Here is a 27731-nt window from a genome sequence, read left to right on the forward strand (position 1 = left end):
TTTTTTTTTTTTTTTTTTCCAGTAGAGCCAATTCACTCAGGTGCTTACTAAAGGATTCAAATCAAAACATGTGCACAAATAATGAAATGAATATTAATCATTCAAACCAAAGATGAAATATATTACGTGGAAAGTATGAAAGGTGGGAGGGTCATATTTTGGATTAAAATTTTTTGACAAAAAAAGTTTTATGCACTCATGTCCTTAATGTGCATATTATTTTACTGTCTTTTTACTTTTCACATTGTAGTAGTATACAAGAGTTGTATTATTCTCCAAAGTGAGCAGGAAAGAAACCTCTTTCTGGAGAGTAACTTTCTCTTTTTCACACATCAGAATCATCACTACCATACATTGTGTACAGAAAGTATAGGAAGGGAGGAGGATTTATGCTGTTAGTTAAGAAACATATAAAATCTAAGGCAGTGCATCCTGACTTTGGTGGTGCAGTGTTGAATCAGTTTCGTGTGAAATGAGCACTGGAAAAGCAAAAATGAAGGTAGGAGTGTGTTGTAGGCCTAATGATTCTGATGAGTTCAATGAACATCTATACAGAGAAATGTCTTATAATGGGGGATTTTAACTTCCCAGATATTTACTGAATGATTATTTACTATAGCAGCATGCTCAAGAGGCAAATAGAGGGAATAATACACTTTATCTTATTATCAGTAGTGATTATCATATCAGCTTATGTAATATCAGCCAAAAAAAAACAATTTCACACATCCATTCCCATCTAAAACTTTGTCCAGTTCCTCCATAAATTTATTTAAGCTATCAACTTCCACAACTGCAGATGAAAGTTTGTTCCAGCAATTAACCACCCGCTGGCTAAAGGCAAATTTCCACACATCTATTCTACAATTGTCTTTCCTCAATTTTAATTTATGACTCCTCGGGTTCGTAATCGGAGTAAGCGAAAAAATTCCATCAGAATTCAGCTTGCTAAACCCATTCAAGGCTTTATACACCTCTATCAGATCACCTTGCTGGTGCCTAGTCTCCAGACACTGTAATTTGCACAACTTAAGCCTTTCTTGGTAACAGGACCCCTTTGTTCCCCTCACCTATCTTTTTGTCCTTCTCTGTACATTCTCAAGCACCCTCTGCATCGTTCCTAAAATGAGGCCTCCAGACCTGTACACAGTAGTCAAGGCTTGGCCTCACCAGTGCCTTATACAGAGGGATAATCGCCTCCTTTTCCCTACTAGCAAAATTCCTGTATATCATTGACAATACCCCATCACCTGCTCTAGCAGCCTGTCTGCATTGCTCAGAAAACTTCATATCTGACTGCACAATTACTCCCAGGTCTTTTTCATTTTCTACCATGCTGAGTGTACTACAACACAGTTGTACTACACTTAGTGTGGTACAACACAGTTGGTACGTTTCTCGGGGTTATTTCTACCCATATACAGTACTTTGCATTTGTCAATGTTAAACTTCAGTTGCCACTTCTCAGCCCATCTGCCCAAATTTTCTAGATCCTGTTGCAGAAGCACACTTCCATTACTGCCATTAACAACCCGGCCAACCTTTGTATCATCTGCAAACTTCGACATTAAGCCTTCATCAATATCATTGATAAATATACAAAACAACACTGAACCCTTGAGGACTCCACTAATAACATTAGTCCATGAAGAGCAGCCAGTTTCCACTGATTACTACTCTCTCTCCTCTGCCACTTAAATTTGAAAGTGTCTGCAATTCTGCCCAGACACAATAGGAGGTAGTTCATGATGAGAGCCTTGTCAATCAGTTCGGCCCTGGAGGGAATGTGCAAGGATCAAGGGGTTGAATTTTTTTCAGCATGGTCTGTGCTTGTTAACAGGATAGACTGCTTCTACAGAGATGGGATAAACTTAAATAGAAAGGGTGCAAGAATATTTGCTGATGCTATCGAGGCAGTGTTGGGCAGGTCGGAAAACTGCTAGCTTGGGGGATTCACAGACTAAAAGGATAAAATTAATCGCAGGCAGAGGTGAAGGTGATTCTTGTAAAATTTTTTTAGAATAAGTAGTGACCTGGAGCGAGGGATGCTGGGGGTTTCAGGGAATGATGGCAGTCATCGTGAAACAGGTGGGTATATGGGATGTGTCAGGGTAACTAGGAATAGAATAGGTGCATGTATGCTTGCATGTATACCAATGCTAGAAGTATAGTAAATAAATTTGATGAATTTGAAGTGTTGGTGAAGACATCAAAGGCAGGTCTTATTGGGATATCAGAGACGTGGTGTCACACTGATATTAGCATTATTAGAGGCATATGATGCAAGAAAGCAAGCTTATGCAGCATCAGCCAAAATAAACAAAAAAACCCTTCCACTTCACCCCCCCCCTCCGTTCATTCGAAATACCTGTCCAGCTGAGCCTTAAATTTATTTAGGCTATCAACTTCCACAACAAGGGATGGAAGTCTGTTCCACCAACCAACTACCCGCTGGCTAAAGGCAAATTTCCACACATCTATCCTACATCTGTCTTTCCTCAATTTCAATTTATGCCCTCTCAGGTGATTATTCTGAGCAAGAGGAAGAATCCCATTAGAATTGAGCATGCTCAAATCATTCAAGGATTTATACACCTCTATCAGATCACCTCGCCAGGGCCTGGTCTCCAGACGCTGTAATTTGCAAAACTTAAGCCTTTCTTCGTAAGAGCAACCCTTTGTTCCATTCACTAATCTTGTTGCCCGTCTCTGTATTCGTTCCAGCAGCTCTACATCCTTCCTGAAATAAAGCCTCCAGACCTGTATACAGTACTCAAGGTGCGGTCTGACCATTGCCTTATACAAGGGAATAATCACCTCCTTATCCCTGCTATAAAAATTCCTGTATATCATTGATAAGACACCATGAGCTACTCTTGCAGCCCGTATACACTGCTCAGAGAACTTCATATCTGCCGGCACAATTACACCCAGGTCCTTTTCATTCTCTACCACTGTCAGTGTAGTACCACAGAGTTGATACATTTGCTCTGGGGTTGCTGTTTCCCATATGTAGTACTTTACGTTTGTCAATGTTAAACTTCATTTGCCACCTCTCAGCCCATCTGCTCAACCTTTCCAGATCCTGATGCAGCAGCATAGCGTCAGTAGTGTCCTTAACAACCCTGCCAACCTTTGTATCGTCTGCAAACTTGGACATTAAGCTTGATATACCATCATCAATATCATTTATAAATACAGAAAACAACAATGGACCCAACACTGAACCCTGAGGGACTCCACTAATAACATTAGTCCATGATGAGCAGTGTCCATTGATTACCACTCTCTGTCTTCTCCCCCTCAACCATCCCTTTATCCAAAGCAGCAATTTGCCTCCAATGCGACACTGCTCCAATTTGTGCAGCAGTCTTCCATTTGCAACAGTATCAAAAGCCTTTCTAAGATCTAAGTATATAATATCAAAGTTATTCCCTGTATCCAACTCTTTTGTGACTGCATCATAATATCCAATCAAATTGGTCAGGTAAGACTTTCCCTTAACAAAGACATGCTGTGTCTGAGCTATAACTGAAGTCTTGTCTACATGAACCTGCAGTGCTTCTTTAACCAGTGCCTCCCTTAATTTTCCTGGAACAGAAGTTAAACTCAGAGGTCTATAATTACTTATATCAGCCTTTGATCCTCCTTTGTGAATTGGGGTCACATTTGCACATTTCCAGTCTATGGGTACCTCCCCTGAGTCCAAGGAAGCTCTCATAATTATGGCTAAGGGTTTCTTACTTCCTTTGTTGCCTCCTTTAATATAACTGGATAAATCCCATCCACCTCAGGTGCCTTTCTTGTGTTTGTCTTCAACAATTTCTCCTCCACTTTACTCTCAGTTATTACAAGATTCTCTAGCTTACTGCTAGAGTTGAATACACCCCTGGCTTTCCCCTCGCTAAATAACTCCTCATGTGTGAATGTCGATGCAAAATATTCATTTAGTTTGTTAGCTACCTGAGCAGGATCATCAACAGTTGAACCATCGATATCAAGGGGACCAATCTGATTCATCCCCTTCCCTCTAGAGTTTACATAAGTAAAGAACTCTCTGCTGTTTTTCTTTGCATCCTTTGCTAAAGATTTCTCATAATCTGCCTTTGCCTGCCTAACCTCCTTTGTGACTTGGTTACAGACAAGCTTATATCTATCATAGGCTTCTGTGTAACATGTTAATTTATATGTATCCCATGAATTTTTCTTCTCTGCCATGTGTCTCATTAGTTCATCTGACATCCATTTAGGCCTAAACCTTGAACAATATTTCTTAGTTGGTATATAAAGCCTGCTAACTTACAAGATAAGTTCTTTGAATGCTTCCCATTTTGAGTTTGCTGTTGGTAACATCATCAGTTGGTCCCACTGTATGGAATTTAAATACTGTCTCAGACCATCATAGTTGCCTTTACGAAAGCAATAACCCTTCCCATTACCCCCGATGGTAGTTACCTCTTTGAGTAAATCTCACTTCAGCACACTGTGATCACTGCCACCTAGTGGTTCCTTTATCTGCAGATTCTTGATGCATGAAGAATCAAATCAAGAGTATTACTCCCTCTAGTTGCCTCCCGAACATGCTGATGTAGAAAACAATCATCCAATAAATCCACAAAAGCTTTGCTAGTGTGTGAGTGACCAATTCACAAATTCCAGTCAATATCTGGGAAATTAAAATCTCCCCTTATAAGTCTCTCTGATTTACTGGCCCACTCTATTTCCCTGTACAGTTTCTTATTATACTCATCAGAGTCATTAGGCGTATAGCAAACTCCTACTCTCAATTTTGATCTCCCAATGCTTATGTCACACCAAACTGACTCGACACTGCACTGTCCAGTGATGTCGACTGGCTTCACTTCCTTGGATTTTATGTGTTAACTAATAACATAACCCCTTCTTCCTTCATATCCTGTCTATCCTTTCTGTAGACGTTGTACTCCCCAAATTCCAATTCTGCATTCCTTATATCTGTGTGACACCATGTCTCTGATATCCCAACAATATCTGCCTTTGATGCTTTGAGCAGTACCTCAAATTCATCAAATTTATTTACCAAACTCCTAGCAGTGGATTTGGGGAGTACAATGTGTACAGAAAGGATAGACAGGATAGGAAGGGAGCAGGTGTCATGCTGTTAAGAAAAACATAAAATCAAAAGAAGTGCATCCAGTTGATATAGATGAACAATGCACTGTTGAGTCAGTTTGATTTGACATAAGTAGTGCGAAAGAAAAAATAAGAGTAGGAGTGTGTTATAGGCCTAACAACTGTGATTAGTACAATGAATTCGCCTTACAACCCAGTCAGCAAAGCTACCACTTTCAGGTTGGCACAGATATTCCTTTTGTATTCTTGATAGAATATTTTTTGCAAAAGAACCTGTAGGTTCTTGTACTTTTCCTTCATGTGAACTGTATGGGCCAATGGTATAGATGGATACTTATTTCCATTATGGAGTTAAAACTGCTTTCAAACTGACCTAGGATGAATGAATGAATCAATCAATCCACTGCTCGGGGATGTGCTTCAGATGTAACTCTTTCATTAATTCCTGGACATTATTACAATAAACCAAAGCACCATCCATGGAGTAATAGATGGTTATGTTAGATTGCCTCTTCCAGTATCAAAGCCGCATGTGTACTCTGTATGCATGAAAGATATTTTATTTTATGTGAAAATGTCTTTGATGAAAATCAAAACTCTTTAAATTTTTAAAATCGAACAGCTAGAACTGAAGTTATGAATGATGTAACATTTTATGCTCAACCCACTACTTTACTGAATCAACGTTAGTGACTGAGTTTGCATCATTTCCATCTCACATTTTCATTACCAATCGCTTTTACTTCAGTCCGAAATATTTAGTATGAATGATGTAACGTTTATACTCATGCCGACTACTTACTCTACCGAATCAGCGTTAGTGACTGAGTTAGCATCATTTCTGTCTCGCATTTTCATTTCATTACCAATCAGTTTTGCTTCAATCTGAAAAATTTAGTAGGTGCCACCAAAGATGTTTTCACATCAAAAAGACACCTTGACACCCTTTTCAAGAGTATTCCATTGCTGAAGCTGTTATCCTATTGAGCCTTGGTTTTGGTGAGGTCCAAATCTCTGACCAAATCATTCAATTCTGCCCAAGTGATTAGATGTGACTTTGCAGTATCAAGAGTTGAAAAGTCAGGATCTGTACTTGTTCTGGCTTCTGCCTCTTCTGGAGACTCCTTCTCTGATCCTGAATCAGAGTCAAGTACATAAGTTTTCTTTTGGCTATGGAACTGACATTGTATTATTGTAAGGAATCAACCTTAGAACAGAAGGTATGCTGGGCTACTCTACTTTATGCTTGGATTTCCCGGAAATATTAGTCATTCAAAAGTAACATTCTAGTAACAATAATGTGGTCTCAAGGTTCCCCGCCACATCACTGGAACAGTAAAAGGCATTGATTTATGACTACCTCTAAGCCAGCCTGTTAATGTCTTTGAACATGAGCTACAGGAAATTTTTGAAGCACATATAAGGTGTATCTTGATCTCCGACCTTACATCCAGAATAGAGTGCGTAGGCTTTTCTCACAAGTTGTGACAGTGGCTTCTGCTGAGATTTTAATACTACTTCGCTGCAAATGGAGTAAAAGCTATCAGGCATATTTCTACAAGAACGCAACATATTTCATGTACAGTTCAGGTATGTACATAAGTACACAATTAAGAAATTGTCGATTATGCACACAACACTTGTTTACAATCACTAATTCACTTTGTTCACCACTTACTGTCTCAAACACATACACTTTTTAAAATACAAAAATGCTAACTTGGTGTGGAACGCATTCATATACAAAGGGTACTAGGAAAGTTTTGCAATATGACGCAACAATGAATCACAGGAAGCTGCTTGTTGCTGCATGTTGAGACATGTTCATACGTGCATAGTAGCCGCCGCGCCAAGTCGATGGGCTCAGTTATTCATTAGTAGTGAGAGTGTAAAGTGCTTGCGATGGCATCGTGGTCACGAAATGAGATAAGGACAGTTTTGCGGTATAATTTCGTGCGTGGTTTAACCATAGACCAGTGCTTAGAAGAAATGACTCTTGCACTAGATGATGATTGTCCACATCGTACAACGATATTCAGGTGGTATAGAGAATTCCAAAGGGGAAATTTCACTCTGGAGGATTCTGAGAGGCCGGGAAGCCACGAACATCAGTTACGGAGGAAAACGTTACTGCTGTGAGGAAAATGCTTGACGAAAACAGGCGAGTGACCTACCAACAGATAGAGAATACTTTGGGCCTAAATGCACCAGCAATTCGTTCGATTCTGCAAGATCATTTGCACGTGAAGAAACTTTGTTCTCTCTGGGTGCCGCAGTAACTGACTGAAGAGCAGATGACACGACGTGTGACTTGGTGCCAGGAGATGTTAAAAAAGTTTGATAAGGGACAATCTCGTTATGTGAACAACATCGTGACAGGTGACGAGACTTGGCTGTACTATTACGATCTGCCGACCAAGGCTCAAAACAAAGTTTGGGTCTTTGATGATGACGACACACCCATAATTGTCAGAAAATCCCGATCTGTAAAGAAGAAAATGATAGCTGTATTTTTCAAATCGAGTGGAATTGTGGAACGTGTCGTTTTGGACACGCAGAAGACAGTCACAGCTAAGTGGTATATTGAACAATGCATGCCTAAAGTCATTGGATCTATGAAGAACCTGCGTCCAAAGTCAAGAATGGACACCTGGTACCTCCATCACGATAATGCTGCAGCTCACCGCGCCAAAGCCTGCACCGAATATTTGACCACGACAGGACTGAAACTTCTCGAGCACCCTCCCTACAGTGCAGACCTTGCTCCCTGCGACTTTGCACTGTTCCCGCATGTGAAAATGAAGCTAAAAGGGAGGCGGTTTTCCAGTGATGAGGACCTTCTACAAGCTTGGGACAACGAGTGTGCTTTACTCCCTAGTGAAACTTGGCAGAACTGGTTTAAAGATTGGTTTCGGAGGATGGAGAGGTGTATTGAATGTAGAGGAAATTACTTTGAAAAAATTAAATAAACAAAGCTGTATTGCAAAACTTTCCTAGTACCCTTTGTATATACCTGTAGAAAGGTTTCTAGAGAACTCCGGCAAAAGTTATAGAAACTTCCAGAACATATTAACACTATTCTAGAATGCTCCGGAACATTCTCGATTGTTATAGAAAGCTCGTGAATATTCTAGAAATCTCCCAAACATTCTAGAAAAAAACTATTTAAAAATAAATAGAAAAGCTGATTAAACCAACTACAGGTCTTAGTTTTCGGTCATTAACCGAAATTTGAAAACTTACAATATTTTAAAACTGAGCATGATGAGAACTTTTTAAGCATATTTCCTACAAGAAACTTTCGAAATTATTTCAGCAAGGAAATTGATCCAACCAGTGTTACCAACAATGATAATGCATCTGCTGATAAAAAAAAACTACCAGGTGGCAGTGCTCATAATGTATTGATGTGAGATTTACTTAAAGATGTAACTACTATCAATTGTAAAGGGAAAGGTTTTTGCTTTCAGAAAGAAGACTACAGTGGGTCCAGACAGTTTTTGAGTTCTACACTGTGGGAAAACTAATGTTACTAACAAAATTCTAAATGGAGAACATTCAGGAAAATAATCATGGAAGCTACTAAGCTTTTCATACCAACCAAGAAATGCAGTTCAAGGCTTAGACCTAAATCAGGGATTCTTGACAGGGCCGATATTGCCCCAATGGGGCAAAAATTGGTTTTTGGGGGTGAAAAAAATCATTGGTATTACAATGCTTTGTTGCCCTCCAAAGTTCAACCCTACCCGACAACATCTTATTCCTTAATATATAATTTCTCTCATTGGGTTTGCTTTTCTCCCAAAACAACTGATTTTTAACATGGACCAAGGACAGAGAACTGCCCTCTGTCCTGGGTACTTAAATAACATCTTGCAGGATTACTTTTTTGGACCGTAGTTTAATTGTTCCATCCTCTCTTGAGGAGGAGATTTTACAGGTTGAACGGGGATACCTGCAGGGGTCGATCCTCAGTCTCTTCATGGGGAACATGGTTTTAGATGACTTTTTAGAGTGGGACATGGGGGACTCACAGGCCATCGCCTTTGCTGATGATTTAGTTTTGCTGATTCCCAGTAACTCCAGGAGAGATATTGAAGACAAGGCCAGTGCCCTGCTACAAGATCTGTTGGATTGGAGCACCTTGCACAAGCTTAATATTTCTAAAGACAGAACTGTCACTATGTTGCTGAAGGGAAGGCTAAGCAGGACGAGGCTTCTCATTGTTCGTAGTGGAGGTGTCTCTTTGAGGAATATGTGTGCCCACAGGTTCCTTGATGTATATCTGGAAGAGCATTTTGGTTTTTTTTTTTTTTTTTTTTTTTTTACAAAACACGTCATATACGGCGCCTCCGTAGTCAGGTGGGAAGGAGCAACAGTGCGTAGCACACGCTTCTTGATTAGACCGGGGTTTGAGCCCATCACCACCAAATACGGAGGATGCGGAAAGGTTAAGGAATGACCACCGCATATCCTGGAGCAATATGGCCTTAGTTGCTAATGCTCCTAAAAACCAAACAACAACAAACAACAACGTCATATACCTTATTTAAACCAAAAAATTAAACTCCTTTATGCCAAGCTCCTCGGAGTAATAAGGGTGAAATGGGGAATCAAAGGATGAACATTAAATATGTTATATGAGTTTGTATTTGTCCCATTATCACATATGATGCTGGAGCTTGGTATCATAAAGTAAAAAATGTAATTAGAAAGCATTTAATGTCTGCTGAAGGATTCGTTCTTCTAGGTATCACCAGGGCCTGGCGTACTGTCTCTACTGATGCTTTGAATGCAATATCTGGCAAGATTCCTGCAGATTTATTGGTAATCTGCGCGAGTTTGAGATACTGTCTTAGAAGGGGCATCTCCACGGAGGTTTTAGGCATTCGGTGATGCCTGCCTGGTGGGGTGGTGCATGAGGGATGGCTGCTTGCAGTCGAGAGATGGAGGACACGTAATGAGTTAATGAATATTTGGCAAACTAGATGGAATGACTCTGACAAAGACAGGGAAGCCTACACCTTTATTCCCTCAGTAACAACCGTGAATTGGAAATTAAGATCGTGGCTGCAGTTCAACTTGAGTTCTTGTTTCCTGCTGACAGGGCATGGCTTAATGTCTAGGCTGAGTCAGTTTAGTTTGGTCCCTTCTGGCTTGTGCTTCCGTGAGGTGATGGAGACTGGCCTTCGTGTCATACTCTGTCGTCCCTATTATGAAGATCTATGCAGCAAACTTGAATGGGAGACCCTTCATTTGGATTTGGATACCTTGCCGGATTTGTTTGTAAGTCGAGTGTTTTTAAACGTATCTCAGCTTTTGTTAATAACATTTGTAAAAGGAGGGCCATGTTGTTAAATGATAGTAGAGGTATTTCGTCACAAGGTATAGGAATGGCAGCCAAAGGCACTGGATAGCACAACATGCTATTCAGTGCCTTCAGGCTAATATACCGGCTCTATTTAGTATGTATTATGTGCAATTTTATCCATATTGAACCAAGATTTAATTGGAAATTTTAGCAAGATTAATTATAATTATTGTATTTTATTTGTTTATGTACCATATTTTTATTTTATTTATTATTATTTAATTGGCCATGAATACATAATTTTAAACTAAAGGCTGTGTATGGGGTCTTTTGACCTTGTGAATTAGTGCATATGGACCTCGGCCCTGAAGGCACATATAGTATTAAGTTGTCAATATATGTATGTATGTATATGATTTTTAATATAGGTATATTATATTAGGAGTGAGTGAGAAATTTGGCAAAAGGAAGATAGTGGGCGTGATTTAATTCCGCTACCTTTGCTTTTCATCATCATTAAATGAGCTTTTAGAGGTAATATCTCCACAATCCTTGGAGTTTACGCCTTTCCGACAGCTGTGACTTAGGTGGCGGAGTGGTGGGCGTGGTTTATTTATTTATTCTTTTCTTTCATTGGTCAATATATGAGGCATGGTGGGATGAGGAAATGTTTCATCTATTGTTTCTACTTTATACGCATCTGTACGGGTAGCACAGTGGTATCGTCACCATCCTCCCCACACCAGGTGGAAAAGGCCCTGGTTCTAATCCTGTCGATGATGTGAGGAACTTTAATGGGCTTTTTTCACTCAGTGGCTGAGTTAGTCGGTCTCAGGCATAGATAGGAAGGTTTTTGCCCCCCAGAAGTTGGGGGGTTTGTCTAGCAAAACAGGAAAATCGACCATAGAACACACGCAATTTACAGACAAAATACATATATGGGTATATGTAATCATTTATGGGTGACCCTAACATAATAATTTGAATTTTTTTTCTACTTCCTAAGTGAAAGTGATATCAATCAGTTAGTATTGATTTATTGGAAGTTCTTTATTTTTGATCCACAGTGCTTTTGTGTGACATAAACTATGAGAGGTAAATAAAAATTGTTTATATTTTATTATTTAATTCTTTGTAGCTATTTAACCCATCATCAATCGTGGCAAGTGCCGAAAAGAAAAAGTGTCGACAGTATCTGGATGAATATCTAGTTTATGGTTTTATTGAAAGCCCATTCGACTCAAGACAACTTATGTGTGTCTCATGAGTAATAGTTCTTTTTCAAATGAAACCATCAAGGCTTTTAGCATTAGCATTAGTTGAGGCATATGATGGAAGAAAACAAGCTTATACAGCATCAGTCAAAAAAAAAAAAAAAAAAAAAAAACCTTCCCATTTCACCCATCCGATCACTCCAAATGTTTATATCTAGAAAATAAACTCATACACCGACCATTGAACAAAATTTACTGTAACTAAAATTTTTACAAATAGTATAAAAACAAATTATTTACAATAAACTAATAATTGTATATTGCAGAATACTAAAAACTGTAATAAAAGATCGTTTACCATAAAATAAGCTAAAATATAAAATTAAGAGCCCTAAAAACCTGGAGCTTTCGAGAGTGTCAGCTCTCTTCTTCAACAGTAATATGACTTTCTGCAACATCTTCTTAAATAGCAGGTTCACGGTACTTCCACACGTGGTATTTCTCCACGTGGTTCAATCGGCACATGGTCAGAACCGGAAGCGGAAATGTCTCGGGTACATGGCAAATAAAATCATTCATCCGAACTTAATACAATTGTTTCAAAAATAGGATGAATATGCATGCCTCTATCTCTATTCATGGTATTCTTACTGGATGAACCAATCCGTAAACCCTCGAGCCATTTACGCTCCCAGTATCCGTGTGCACGATCCAAAATAATAGCGTCCTCCGGGGAGATTTGATGCTGCTTCTCCCAAAAATGTTCGGCCACGGCAGACTTACTGTAATCAGCGGTTCTTATGGCATTTAAATGTTCCCCCAGACGATCCCTAAGCCGTCGTTTTGTTTCCCCCACATAACACTCCCCACAATCCGGGCATTCTATTCTATAAATAACTCCGCTACTGAGATCTTTTGGTATACGGTCTTTGACCTGAGACACAGCTGTGCACAGCCTCCGCCCAGGAAGCTGTCTCCGTCCAGCGTGTCTTATAACCCCGTAAAATTCTTGCCAGATGCTCAGTAAGGCCCGGATAGTAGGGGATGTATGCGGTGGCTACCAGGACGAACGACTCCCTACGGTCAGACACCCCCCTGATATATCTATCCAGGATCCTCTGGGGGTATCCGCACTTTCTAAGTTCTGCCGTGACACGATTAATTTCTTTCTCTTTATCCTCAGAAGTGGTACAGTGTGATCTTACTCTGTCAAATAAAGCTTTTGCTACACTATTCTTGTATTGTCCAGCTTGTGCTGAATTATAGTGGGTGTATTGACCTCTACACATGGGTTTTTTGCTACACTATTCTTATATTGTCCAGCTTGTGCTGAATTATAGTGGGTGTATTGACCTCTACACATTTGACCTCTACAAAATGGCATTGACCAGGGATTCCTCACTTGGTAATAGATCACTGCTCGGTGTGGAAGATATTTGTACCGGGGTAGAATTATGTCTAGCTAGCACTACCATGTTATTTCAAGGAACTATGTATAAGCAGGTTCGCGGTACGGCGATGGGTTCACCCATTAGTGCCACCGTGGCTAACTTGGCCATGGGGGAGTTGGAAAGTAGGGTTTTTAGTGGGTGTTCATTTCCTATCAGGAATTGGAGAAGATACATTGATGATACCTTTGCCCTGGTCCAGAAGGGGAGGGAGGATGATGCCGTTTGTTGGCTTAATAGCTTCTCCCAATTTATACAATTTACCTCATAGGTGGAAACGGGCGGTACTCTGTCGTTTTTGGATGTATTGGTCTCTAGGGTGGGTTCTAGGCTTAAGATGTCAGTTTTTAAAAAACCCATGTGTAGAGGTCAATACACCCACTATAATTCAGCACAAGCTGGACAATACAAGAATAGTGTAGCAAAAGCTTTATTTGACAGAGTAAGATAAAACGTACCACTTCTGAGGATAAAGAGAAAGAAATTAATCGTGTCACGGCAGAACTTAGAAAGTGCCGATACCCCCAGAGGATCCTGGATAGAGATAATAGAGGGGTGTCTGAGCGTAGGGAGTCGTTCGTCCTGGTAGCCACCGCATACATCCCCTACTATCCGGGCCTTACTGAGCATCTGGCAAGAATTTTACGGGGTTATAAGACACGCTGGACGGAGACAGCTTCCTGGGCGGAGGCTGTGCACAGCTGTGTCTCAGGTCAAAGACCGTATACCAAAAGATCTCAGTAGCGGAGTTATTTATAGAATAGAATGCCCGGATTGTGGGGAGTGTTATGTGGGGGAAACAAAACGACGGATTAGGGATCGTCTGGGGGAACATTTAAATGCCATAAGAACCGCTGATTACAGTAAGTCTGCCGTGGCCAAACATTTTTGGTAGAAGCAGCATCAGATCTCACCGGAGGACGCTATTATTTTGGATCGTGCACACGGATACTGGGAGTGTAAATGGCTCGAGGGTTTACGGATTGGTTCATCCAGTAAGAATACCATGAATAGAGATAGAGGCATGCGTAGTCGTCCTATTTTTGAAACAATTGTATTAAGTTCGGATGAACGATTTTATTTGCCACGTACCCGAGACATTTCCGCTTCCGGTTCTGACCATGTGCCGATTGAACCACGTGGAGAAATACCACGTGTGGAAGTACCGTGAACCTGCTATTTAAGGAGATGTTGCAGAAAGTCATATTACTGTTGAAGAAGAGAGCTGACGCTCTCGAAAGCTCCAGGTTTTTAGCGCTCTTAATTTTATATTTTAGCTTATTTTATGGTAAACGATCTTTTATTACAGTTTTTAGTATTCTGCAATATACAATTATTAGTTTATTGTAAATAATTTGTTTTTATACTATTTGTAAAAATTTTAGTTACAGTAAATTTTGTTCAATGGTCGGTGTATGAGTTTATTTTCTAGATATGAGTTTTCCCGACCTCAGAGGCCTCTTTCAGGATACTCCAAATGTTTGTCTAGTTCAGCCTTAAATTTATTTAAGCTATCAACTTCCACAACAACAGATGGAAGTCTGTTCCAGCAATCAACTACCCGTTGGCTAAAGGCAAACTTCCACACATCTATTCTACAACTATCTTTCCTCAATTTGAATCTATGTCCCCTCAAGGCCTTATAGACCTCAATCAGATCACCTCACAGGTGCCTAGTCTACAGATGCTGCAACTTGCAGGATTTAAACCTTTCTTCATATGCACACCCCTTTGTTCCTCTCACAAATCTTGTTACCATTCTCTGTACTCATTCTAGCAACTCTACATCCTTCCTAAAATGAGGCCTCCAGACCTGTATACAGTACTCAAGGTGTGGCCTGACCATTGCCTTATACAAAGGGATAATCACCTCCTTGTCTCCACTAGCAAAATTCTTATATATATCATTGACAAAACTCCATGACCTCCTCTGGCAACACATCTGCACTGCTCAGAAAACTGCATATCTGACTGCACAATCAATTTACATTAATTAATTACAAAATTAACATAATTTTGATATCATATACTTGGATTTCAGGAAAGCTTTTGATACTATTGCGCATGGAAGACTACTGCATGGGTTGGAGCAGTATGGCATCAAGGGCAAGTTGCTACAATGGATAAAAGAATGGTTAAGTGGGAGAGGACAGAGAGTGGTAATCAGTGTTGGGCCCATTATTGTTTTGTATATTTATCAATGATATTGATGAGGGTATATCAGGCTTAATTTTGGAGTTTTCAGATGATACGAAGGTTGGCAGGATTGTTAATGATAGTAATGATAGTATGCTACTACAACAGGATCTAGGAAAGTTGGGCAGATGGGCTGAGAAGTGGCAACTAAAGTTTAACATTGACAAATGCAAAGTACTGCATATGATACTCGAGAGAAATGTACCAGCTGTGTGGTACTACACTTAGGGTACTGGAGAATGAAAAAGACCTGGGGGTAATTGTGCAGTCAGATATGAAATTTTCTGAGCAGTGGAGACAGGCTGATAGAGAAGGTCATGGGGTCTTGTCAATGATATACAGGGATTTTGCTAGCAGGGATAAGGAGGTGAGTATCTCCTCATATAAGGCAACGCTCTGGCCACACCTTGAATACTGTGTACAGGTCTGGAAGCCGAATTTTATAAAGGATGTAGAGTTGCTAGAATGAGTGCAGAGAAGAGCAACAAGACTGGTGAAGCTGTGCTCTTACCAAGAAAGGCTTAAGTTCTGCCAATTGCAGCTTCTGGAAACTAGGCACCTGTGAGGTTATCTGATTGAGATATTAGTCCTGAATGGTTTGAGCAGGCTCAATGCTGATGGGATTCTTCCTCTAGTTCAGATTATAAACCTGAAGGGGCATAAACTCAAATTGAGGAAAAATAGTTGTAGAATAGATATGCAGAAATTTCCCTTTAACCAGCGGGTAGTTGATTGCGGGAACAAACTTCCATCTGTCGTTGTAGAAGTTGATAGCTTAAATAAATTCAAGGAAGAATTGGACAGACTTTTGAAGGAAATGGATGGATGAAATGGGAAGGTGTTTTTTTTTTGGCTGAATCTGTATAAGCTTGCTTTCTTGCATTATATGACTCTGCTAATGTTACTGCTAAATCCTAACTCATATAGGTAAGATGTAGAAAATTGCAACATAATTACCCTCAGCTTTTTTTTTTTTTTTTTTTTTTCAACTTGAAGTTATTCAATTCTCATTTCTATCCAGGATTCATTGATAGATATTTCTTTATGTTTTAATTTCTGACTGCCTTCATTACATTTCTTCTTGCTTTTCAATGGCAAAGAAAGCACAAATCTCATCCTTCAGTTCAAATGCTCATGACAGCACTTTGCCTCTAGAAAGCCATCTTCCTTCTATGTGAAGGAGAAGATTAACATGTTTTGTCCCAACTTCTTCACAAAGCTTGGCAAAAAGACGTGATTTTTAAGTAGATATTTAATGTATTGAAAATACCTTGGCCTGTCTTTGTTTCTTTAAGTTCTTTTCAGCAAAAAAAAACTGATCTACTATTTTATCATTATGGACAAAGCGAATAAATGCAAGTAGTTGAGCCTTTCTTCCAATATCAGTTGATTCATATACTTGGAGTGCAGAAATTTCACTTTTCTTCACAGATGCACATACACTTTCTTCTAGCCGACCGGGCTAGCCGAGTGGGTAAAGTACCTGCCCGGCAACCCAAAGGTCGCGGTTCGATTCCCGCCTCAGGCTTGGATCAAAGTACTGCAAAAACCTTGGGAGGTGCAATATGGCCACAGAAGCCGATGCGCCAACAAATACCAAATCAAAAAAAAAAAAAAAAAAAAACACTTTCTTCTATGTCTGCCAACATATCACTTGTCCATCTGCTAATGGTATTATCAGAAAGAGGAATTTTTTAACTTCATTTTATGCTTTGCTTCAAAAAAGTGGCCTTACTATAGCATTGCAAGCAGATATGATAAGTGTCTCAGCTTCTATGTGAGGCGTCATATTTTTATCAATTAACTGAGCTACTAAGTAGCTAGCCTCTTGAGCTTTATTAGAAATTTTGGTTATTTTGGTAAAACTTGGACTCTCTTTTCTTCAGTTATTTAAAAGTACATTCTAAAACATAGTTATCTGGCTTGTTAGCCAGATGACTATGTTTTAGAGTTAAATGTCTCTTTAATTTACTAGATACCATTGCTTCTTTGGACAGTATGTCACCACAAATAACACATTTTGGGCTAGGACTCTCTTTATTCCCACACCAAGTAAATCCATGTTCCTCCACCTTTGTCTTCTTTTTCGTGTTTATAATAATCATCTTGATGTTTGTCTTTTTTGCCTTCACTACAATTATCTTCATGCCTTCTTTTCTTCATAACAAACTTGTCCATCTTACTATCAAGGGTATTTTACTAACTGAAATTTGTGTTGGCAACGGGTCATTACAGTATGTAAGTAAACATATCAGCTGATTATTCAATAATCTCTTTAGTCATATTATTGTAATGAAAATTAATATGTTTTTTTCTAAGATTAGTGTAGTTTTTCTTCTGTAACCTTTTGCACCATGCTACTTCCACCATGTGCTTACCCTACCACTCTAAATTAACTTCTGCATGCAATGCAGTGCTATGTCTTGTTGCCACAAAGTAAATATAAAACATTTTTATTTCCAGGAAAGTATGATATATCCAAATAAAGATTTCTTTCAAGTAGCAAAATATATCTTCAGTATACTGTAAGCAACTTATTGTTGAGCTTAATTCGATACATAAATTCAGAGGAACATGCTTGTGTCACATTGAGTCCCACTCAATAGGGGAGCACAAAAGGATAACCAGAATGTAATATTGAAATGTTCTTGTTTATACTCCAGCATGACCACCAGATCAGTGGAGTTTACAATAAATCAATCAATACAAATGTTAATCGTATTTAGCAGTCATGGGTTTGAACCCCAGTAAACTCAAAGAGTATGTGCTACTGCACTCACACTCCTCACCACTCAGCTACATCAGCCTATTGTATGTAATGAAACTGTTATCTTTTATAATGTTTTTTTTTTTTTTTTTTTTTTTGAAATTGTGAATAGAATGATCAGTTGGCAATGTAAATACTGTCATTTTCTTTTATGGAACACATATAATGAAATAAATATATAAATTTTAAAAAAAAAGTTAAAGTAACTTAAACCCAAATTATGTGGCACCCCTGGAACGTTGTTGCACCATCTTAGGGTGCTGTGGCAATCCTCAGTTGAAAACCACTGCTTTAGCCATAATTATGACAGCATACTGTGTTTGGATTTCAGGAGTGGTCCCTGTAGACATAAAATGTGCATATATATCCCGAATTCAGAAAGCGGGACAGAGTGACATAAGTAATTACAGACCTGTTAGCTTGACTTCTGTTCCATGAAATAATAGAACCACTGGTTAAAAAAGTAATGAAGACAATCTAGATAAAAGTATAATTATACTTCAGTCATAACATGCATTTGTTAGCAGGTCTTGTTTGACCAATTTGTTAGGATACTATGATGCCATTACAGAGGAACTGAATGCAAAAAATAATTTTGATCTCATATACTTGGATTTCAGGTACATAAAAGTTATACTTATTGCACATAAAAGACTGTTTTACAAATTGGAGCATTGTGGAATTAAGGGCAAGTTACTGCTATGGATAAAAGGATAGTTGAGTGGGAGAAGACAGAGAGTGATTATCAGTGGACACTGCTCTTTGTGTCTAATTTATTAGTGTAATCCCAGAGGGTTCAGTGCTGGGCCCATTGTTGTTTTCTGTATTTATTAATGATCTTGATGAGGATATATCAGACTTAATGTCTGAGTTTGCAGATGATACAAAGATTGGCAGAGTGGTTAATAATAGTAATGAAGGTATGCTGCTGCAGCAAGAACTAGAAAAATTAGGCAAATGGGCTGAGAAATGGCAATTCAAGTATAACATTGATAAATGCATGGTATTGCATATAGGTAGCAGTAATCCCAGAGTAATGTATCAACTGTGTTGTACTACATTCGGGATAGTGAAAACTGAAAATGACCCAGAGATAATTGTGCAGTCTGATATGAAGTTCTCTGAGCAGTGCAGACTGGCTGCCAGGACAGCTCATGTGGTTTTGTCAACGATATATAGGAATATTGCTAATGGGGATAAGAAGGTGATTATCGCATTTTAGAAGGCAATGGTCAGGCTATGTCTTGAGTACTACATACACCGGGGCTCACATCTGGTGAGTATAGGCTTGGCGCACCCAGGGTCCTAAGCTGGATATCATCATTCTTCTCTTTCTTGGTGATTCCCTTCTACTTCTTTACTCTTTCTCTCTGTCTCTCAGGGTAACTCAGAAATTATTTTATAGCTGGTGCAGCATAAGCCTCAGGTTTCCTTGCACTATATGACTAGTAATAATAATAAAATAATAATAACATCTGGAGGCCTCGTTTTAGGCAGGATGTAGAACTGTTGGAACAGGTACAGAGAAGGGCAACGAAATTGGTAAGGGGAATAGAAGGTGCTCTCATCAAGAATGGCTTAGTGCCAAATTGCACTGTTGGGAGACTAAGCACCTGCAAGGTGATCTGACTGAGGTGTTTAAGGCTTTAAATGACTTCAGCAAACTCAGTGCTGATAGAATTCTTCTTCCTGCACAATGCACATGAGGTAACATAAATTCAAAATGGTTGTAGAATAAATGTGCAGAAGTTTGCCATCAGCAAATGGGTATTGATTTCTGGAACAAGTTTTCATCCATTGTTGTGGAAATAGATAATTTGAAGGAAGAATTAGACAAACTATTGGAGGGAATGGATAGGTGAAATGTATTTTTTTTTTTTTTTTTGTCTGTTGCTGTGTAAGTTTGCTTTCTTGCATCATTTTACACTGTTAAAATCCACAAAAGGCCTGCTAGTGTGTGTGATAACCCACAAGATCCAGTCATTAGGCCTACAACACACTCCTCTCATTTTTGTTTTCACTGTGCTTGTGTCACACTGAACTGACTCCACACTGCACTGACCATCCATGTCAACTGGATGACTTGAATTTTATGTGCTTCTTAACTAAATGCATCCTGTCCTTTTCTATGTACACTATACTCTTCATAATCAAATTCTGCATCCCTTATTTCTGAATCACACCATGTATATGATATCTTCACAATATCTGCATTTTATTACTTGGTCAGCACTTCAGATTCATCAAATTTATTCACTTATGCTCCTAGCATTAGTTAGTGTAAATGCAAATATACATAAATCTGTTTTAGCTCTTAGTAACCCTAATACCTCAAATGTATTTGCTTGTTCTGTGAGGTCCACCAGCAAGCCTTATAATTCCCCTCACTTTGCTTTCCAGGTGGTTGCAATAGAAGCAATGCAAGAATGATTTTCACCTCTGCCTGCAGCTGCTGTTAATCTATTACTCTGTGTATCCTCACAGTTTTTCATCCCACCTAACACTGCTTTGATAGTTTCAGTAAATATTCTTGATGCAACCCTTCTATTTAAGTGTATCCCATACGTGTAAATGCAGTCTCCCCTGTTAACAAGCACAGATCACAGTGAGAAAAATTCTACCCCATGAGTGATGCACTGTTTCTCAGGGCTAAAATGCTTGACAAAGTTCTCATCATGTACTCAGTCCTGTTGTGTCTGGGCAGATGTGCAGATATTTTCAGTGTCAGTCCTAACTTGCAACTTTTTTCCCAACGTTGTCCTGTATTTGTTAATTAATTCCTCAGCTCTCTTACTCTTAATATCATTAGCACCAATGTGTACAACAATATCCTGTTTTGTTCCCTTAAAAGATGAGAGCTGCTCTACAACTTTATTGAATTTATCTCCTGAGAGACATACCTTGGTCCTATTCTACCTGTTCTTTTTTGCTCAGTATATTTCCCATTTCCTTGATAACCAAGTTTCTAACTTCCTCTATGACCAAGGATTTCTGCTGTGGAAGATACCCCTGTGTTATATGATTTTGAGTGTGGGTTCCAGTGTTGGGTTGGAAATCTGACTGCTTGTTGGTTCACTTTTAATGCCTTGAAAGCATCACCCTGTTCTTCAATCCCTCGAAGGCGTCACCCTATTCTTCAATCCCTCGAAGGCGTCACCCTATTCTTCAATCCCTCGAAGGCGTCACCCTATTCTTCAATCCCTCATAAGTCTATCAGAATATTGAATTTGCCCTTAACTTCCTCAGTCTATTTGCAACAAAAAAAAGAAAAAGGGCATCCCCTATGCCTGTATCATATGTTGATAAAGGCAAAGCTACCTGTGTCATATCCTGATAAAGGTAGCTTTGCAAAGAGGGAACAAGGAATGCGCATAATGTAGTCCTGATTTGCCGAACTTCTGATCAGCAGTTATTACCCAAACCAAAAGATTCCCACTTCTTTGATCCATTTGCTTTGCTGCTCCAATCTGAGGCATGATTTTAATCTAAATTTATTAAATGAACAAGTTAGTGTAAAGCATCATTTTAGTTTGTGGTAAATAACCGAAGTAGGTGAAATGCCAATGTTTTTGTTACATCTTACCTTCACAATGAGTTGCCTGTTATTGCACTGCCATCACCCGTGGGTGGTGGTATCTGCTGAGAATAAATAACATTAATCTTCTCTACTGTAGAGAGGCATTTCTTATTTGCAATAGTGCAATAACAGGCAATTCATTGTGATGGCATTAACAATATGAGATCTAAATTTAATTAAAAGCAAAACATATGAAACTAAGAGATACGAAAATAATAACACTACACTAATCCCACTTATTTAATAGTAATACAAACTATGCTGTTCTTAATTATGTTATGTACCATATGATACAATTACAGTATAAAATCATGTTTGTATTGCCCTAAATTTACAGTTTATGGACCCAGTAAAAAACATTTCTGATATTGATTACACTCCTGCAATACTACATAGAAAACTACCAACTAATGCCTGTATCATTCCTATATCAATACTGTAACAGTGGCAACAGAATTCAAACTGTTGTATCAATACAACACAGTAATTGTCTTTGCTTTTTTTTTTTTTTTTAGCAACTTTGAAGGCCAAGTAAATAGTAAATTCACCACCTTAATCGGCTAAACATATATAATAACTACACTACTAATTTTAAACAAAATTTAACAAGAAACAATAATTTTTAAGCAATAAAGAAGTCCCACTTAGAAACTCCCAAAAAGCCATCCAGTTTTTAATGTAGCCTCAACAACAGGCCCCATCTGGATCCTCCCGAAGTAGTGCATACTCAAGTGATGTTATTAACCATTCTACCCACTTTTATATTATTATCAGCAAACTAACATTAAACTTTAAATACCTACTTGAATATCATTCATAAATATTAGAAAACAGAGAGGGAAACCCACCACTGCCACTGAACCCTGTGTGTGAGACTCTAATCATAGTTAATAAAAACAATGGCCATTTATTACTGTTCTGTCTTATCCCACTTAACCATGCTTTTATCGGTAGCAGTAACTTGTCGCCAATGCCACATTGATCCAATATAAGCAATAATCGTGCATGTGGTACAGTCCAAAGATTTTACTAATATCAAAGGATATAATGACAAAATTATTCTTTGCATCCATTGCCTTTTGACAACCTCACACCAGTTAATCAGGCATGATCTCCTTTTAGCAAATCCCTGCTGTGATTACCTTATAACTCCATTCCTATCAAAATTCCTAGGGGGGATAAAGAATTCTTCACATATATAAATGCCAAGAAGAGCAGGACAAACCAGATCGGACCTTTACATAAGGGAAAGGGGATAGTATTAAATACACCAGCTGCCGTTGCAGATGAACTCAACAGTTATTTTGCATCGATATTTACAAATGAAAAACCTTTTGTGGCAATGGGAAATTGTGGGAACGAAGTTAAAAAATATGTAATTAATGATATTGAAATTTCGCAAGATTATTTAATGAAAAAACTTTCGAGCCTACAGACCAGTAAGGCCCCTGGAGTTGATGGAATATACCCTATAATCTTAAGGGAGGCGGCAAGCGAGTGCATTGAAACATTGAGGCTAATTATGCGAGCATCACTAGACTCTGGGGAGATTCCCTTGGATTGGAAAAGTGCAAATGTATCTCCCATACATAAGGGTGACTCTAAAAGTGAAGTTGGAAATTATCGATCTGTCAGTCTGACTGCAGTAGCAGGGAAAATCATGAAGGCAATGATCAAGGGTGGAATTCAGGATCATTTGGATCGAATTGAAATTCCCAAGGATACTCAGTATGGTTTTATAAAGGAAAAATCATGTTTAACAAATCTGGTTCGCTATTTTGAAAGGGTCACTCACAAGCTGGATTTAGGGAATAATTTCGACATTGTTTATTTAGATTTCAGCAAAGCTTTTGACTCAGTCCCACATGAGCGGTTGCTTTATAAGCTGGAACAGGTTGGAATCACTGGGAAAATCCTTAGATGGATAGAAGGATGGCTTCAAGGCAGGAGGCAGAGGGTTGTGATAAATGGTTATTCCTCAGATTGGGTTGATGTAAGAAGTGGGGTTCCCCAAGGATCAGTATTAGGACCACTGTTTTTAATTTTCATAAACGACATTGATGAAGGGATAGAGGGCGTGATGTCTAAATTTGCAGATGATGTTAAAATTGGTAGAGTAGTTAATGATCACTGTCAAGCTGAGCTTCTTCAGAGAGAGAGAGAGAGAGAGAGAGAGACACCTAGATAGACTTCAGGAATGGTCAGAAAAATGGCAGCTATGCTTTAATCCAACAAAGTGTAAGGTATTACACCTGGGAAACAGTAATCCCAAAATAACTTATTCACTTGGTGGAGTTCAACTAAACCCAGTACTTGGAGGAAAGGGACTTGGATGTTACGATACGGTCAGACATGAAATTCTCTGAGCATTGTAAACAGGTTGCAAGGAAGGCCCATGGTGTCCTATCGATGATCTATCGAACTTTTGCAAGTAGAGATAGGGATGTGATAATCCCATTATATAAGGCTTATGTTAGACCACACTTGGAATACTGTGTTCAAGTTGGAGACCGCACCTAAAGAAAGACATCGAGCTTCTTGAAAGGGTGCAAAGACGGGTAACTCGCCTGGTGAGATCTGCAAAAGGGCATCCTTATGAAGAAAGACTTCGAATATGTGGGTTGCAGAGTTTGGAAACTAGACACCTTAGAGGAGATTTGATTGAGGTGTTTAAGGCTCTGAGAGGCATCAGTAAAATGAATGAGGACGAAAGTTTCAAGATTATAGATGATGCTAGAACTAGGGAACGTAAATTCAAGTTACAGGGGGAAATGTTTAGATTGGACTGCAGGAAGTTTTATTTTAGCCAGCAAGTTATAAATTACTGGAATAAGTTGCCTTCATGGGTGGTGGAGGCCGACAGTTTGGGGAAATTCAAGGGTCATCTGGATGGTGCCTTCGGCTAGGGGAGGTGCGTAGGATGATAGGTTTAATTCCCTTTTTTTTCCTTAATTATTATTATTTATTTATTTTTTTTTTTTTTTTTGTTTTTATCATTGTTTTGTTCGGATATTTTACTTTTTTTTTTTTTTTTTTGGCTGGTGCAGCATAAGCCATAGGCTTTCTTGCACCATGCGGCCATTACTAATACTAATACTAAAATGATCTAGCATTATTTCTTTAATTATCAATTCCATAATTTTTCCTTGCACAGAATTCTTCTAATTGAAATTATGACAATTAGAAGATTATAATTCTGTAATTATTTATTCTAAGTGAATAATTACAGAATTATAATGTGTTATTAACTTTCATCTTTATGAATAGGAGAGATATTTGGACATTTCCTGTGCTCATCTTGGGACTCCTGTCACTAATATATTGGAGACCAGAACAATCTTTAAGGGTGGGTAGGTTGGTGAAGTGAATGATAACCCAGGGTACCCACATGTCATATGTGTTAAAGCATCAGTAGGTACCAAAAAAGATTTAGCATTAGTAGAGGCATATGATGCAAGAAAGCAAGCTTATATAGCATCAGCAAATAAAAATCTTCCCATTTCACCCATCCATTCACTCCAAATGTTTGTCTAGTTCTGCCTTCAACTTATTTAAGTTGTTGACCTCCACTACAACAGAGGAAGTTTGTTCCAACCATCAACCACTCGCTGGCTAAAAGCAAATTTCCGCACATCTATTCTACAATTGTCTTTCCTCAATTTTAATTTATGAATTTATGTTTGGGATTTATTTTGAATACAATTTTTTATCTTATTTAGAAAGATTGCAAAATGATGATAATATGATATAACATAACACATTACACAATAATTGCATGTTAGATATAAGAGCATGAAATTACAAATTAAATTATAGGAAACCAGTTAATTAAATTTGGAAATATAATTCTTCATATTAACCCCAGGGGCTCGCATCTGGTGAGTATGGGCTTGGCACACCCTCTCTCTCAGGGTAACTGAGATTTTTTTTTTTTTTTGGCTGGTACAGCATAAGCCTCAAGCTTCCTTGCACCATATGGCTAATAATAATAATAATATAACAATTATGAAACTTTTTTTATTATTATTTATTTATTTTTTTGCTAAACTCATTGATAACTATGTTGTTAATCTGTGGTATTAAGTGTTTTTCTGTTATAAAATTAGAGAATTTAGCTGATTTACTTCTTTTTTTTTGCACGGTACCTTGGATAATTTTTTACTTATTTTGACACTTTGAACAAATGTCAGGAGAGAATTTACCAACAAGAAGAGATAGCAGGTGCCTACAAGTGACCCACCTGTATTTTCTAATACAAAATTTATTCCAAAAGTAATGATCCGCAAATTTTTTTATAACACTGTTATTTATTTTACAGCATTGTTATTTGTATACTGCATAGATACATCATTCCTGTTTCTTTTTAAACTAATAATGTCTCTCCACAGGTTTTGCTGTAGCAATCAAGCTTGGCTGCCTCCAGGGATTCCATTAAAAGCAGCATGTTGTTATTGAATGCATGTGAGAAGGATACTACTGGAAACTTCAATAAGTGACTGCAAGTGTATGGGGATGATGCTATCAACCACAACACAGTTGCCCATTGCACTAATCAGATAATTTCTGCAGAATATTGGGGCAGATCTATGTCCAGGCACATGAGGCACTAGTGGACTCCAGAAAGTGTTTGGGATGGGCCCTAAACACTTCTCAAAGGAAGAATGGATTTAGGCAAGGACAGCCTAAATCTGTTCCTTCAAAAGACAGACACTGAGCTGCTCTACTTCCCTCACAAATGACATTAGATTGCCATCTTTTTGATAAGATGAAGGGTGACATTTGGAACACAAAATTTGCGCAAATAATGATTTCCTTGTGAAGGCTGGGAAGAAGTGGCTGAATGATGCAAAATAACAATTTTACCATAAAGTGTTAGCCCCTTGTTTCAAGATGTGAATGTGTTGATGATCATGCAATAAAATAGTGTACATTTTTAGATAGTATATCTATATGGTGTATTGATAAAAATGCTGAAACATAAACATAACTTTAAAAAATTGTGGGGAAATCCTTTTGGGTGATCTACATATCTTACCTGGACATATGGAAGTTGTGTGGGGCAGCAGCTGCCCACATGCTTAAAAATGGATTGATTTAACTCTACCTCTGCCTTTCACTGAAAGGATTTGGTATTGGCAGCATCAAAAACTTTTAAAATAATTTCCACTGATTCTTAAAATAATAACTGTTAATAGGATCCACAGATGCAGCCATATACCCATAATGAAGGTTTCTGTATGAAGTCTGCATTTGTGAATCTTTTGGTAGTAATCCACAAACACTTTACAAAAAAGCCTTCATTATAAGCATACTGAATAATATTAATCGTAATAAAGGTAAATAAAAATAAATAAATAACTGCATACATATTTTCAAAATCAGAATTGGGAACAAATCAAAAACAAAAGAAAAAATAATAGATAGAAATGAGAGTAAGAATTACAGAAACAATAACAAAAATAAGGAACCTCGGTTATCCCCATTAACATTACCCATAATCTGTCTACACAGTTAGATCTCAAAGAATTGCCTCAAGACTGAAAGCTAATCACTTACTACCCTAGAACCAGGCCTAAAAGTTGTCTAGGATTGTCACTATGAGACCTTAACATAGCCTTCTATTAACCAATCCCTTAATTAACCCCAATCCCTTAATACTTTAAAACCAGACCTAAATATTGTTCTGACATATGACTGGCACCAGGAGACCTGAATGGTGATCTGATTCCTGCAAGGTGATCTGATTGAGATGTTTAAAGCTTTGAATGGATTCGGCAATCTTAGTGCTGATGATATTCTTTCACTTACTCAGCCTGCACACATGGGGGGGGGCTTAAATTCAAATTGAGGAAGGATGGTTTCAGGACAGATATGTGGAAGTTGCCTTCGGCCAGCTTATAGTTGATTGTTAGAACAAACTTCCATCTGTTATTGTTGTGGAAGTGGGTAATTTGAATAAATTCAAGGAAGAATTAGACAAGCTATTGGAGGGATGGATATGTTTTTTGGGAAGATTTTTTTTTTCCTGATGCTTTATAGGTTTTCTTTCTTGCATCATTTCCCACAACTAATACTAATACAGGTAGGTCCCGTTTTACGATGGTCC

The 27731-nt window shown here is 38.3% G+C and overlaps 1 protein-coding gene across 3 annotated transcripts in view; it reads left to right on the forward strand.

Moving 5' to 3' along the window:
• NANS (N-acetylneuraminic acid synthase) overlaps nucleotides 1-26499 on the forward strand; it is a 155767-nt gene extending 129268 nt beyond the window's left edge. For all 3 annotated transcript variants that reach the window (XR_016547279.1, XM_090379339.1, XM_090379340.1), the window contains one exon: nucleotides 26014-26499. The gene's annotated coding sequence lies outside the window, so the exon portion shown is untranslated. The remainder of the gene's footprint in view (nucleotides 1-26013) is intronic.
• The last annotated feature ends 1232 nt before the right edge of the window (nucleotides 26500-27731 follow it).

This window comes from Mastigoproctus giganteus, chromosome 8, assembly GCF_048544385.1.
Source record: "Mastigoproctus giganteus isolate SK-2022 chromosome 8, ASM4854438v1, whole genome shotgun sequence".
Classification (NCBI taxonomy): Eukaryota; Metazoa; Arthropoda; class Arachnida; order Uropygi; family Thelyphonidae; genus Mastigoproctus; species Mastigoproctus giganteus.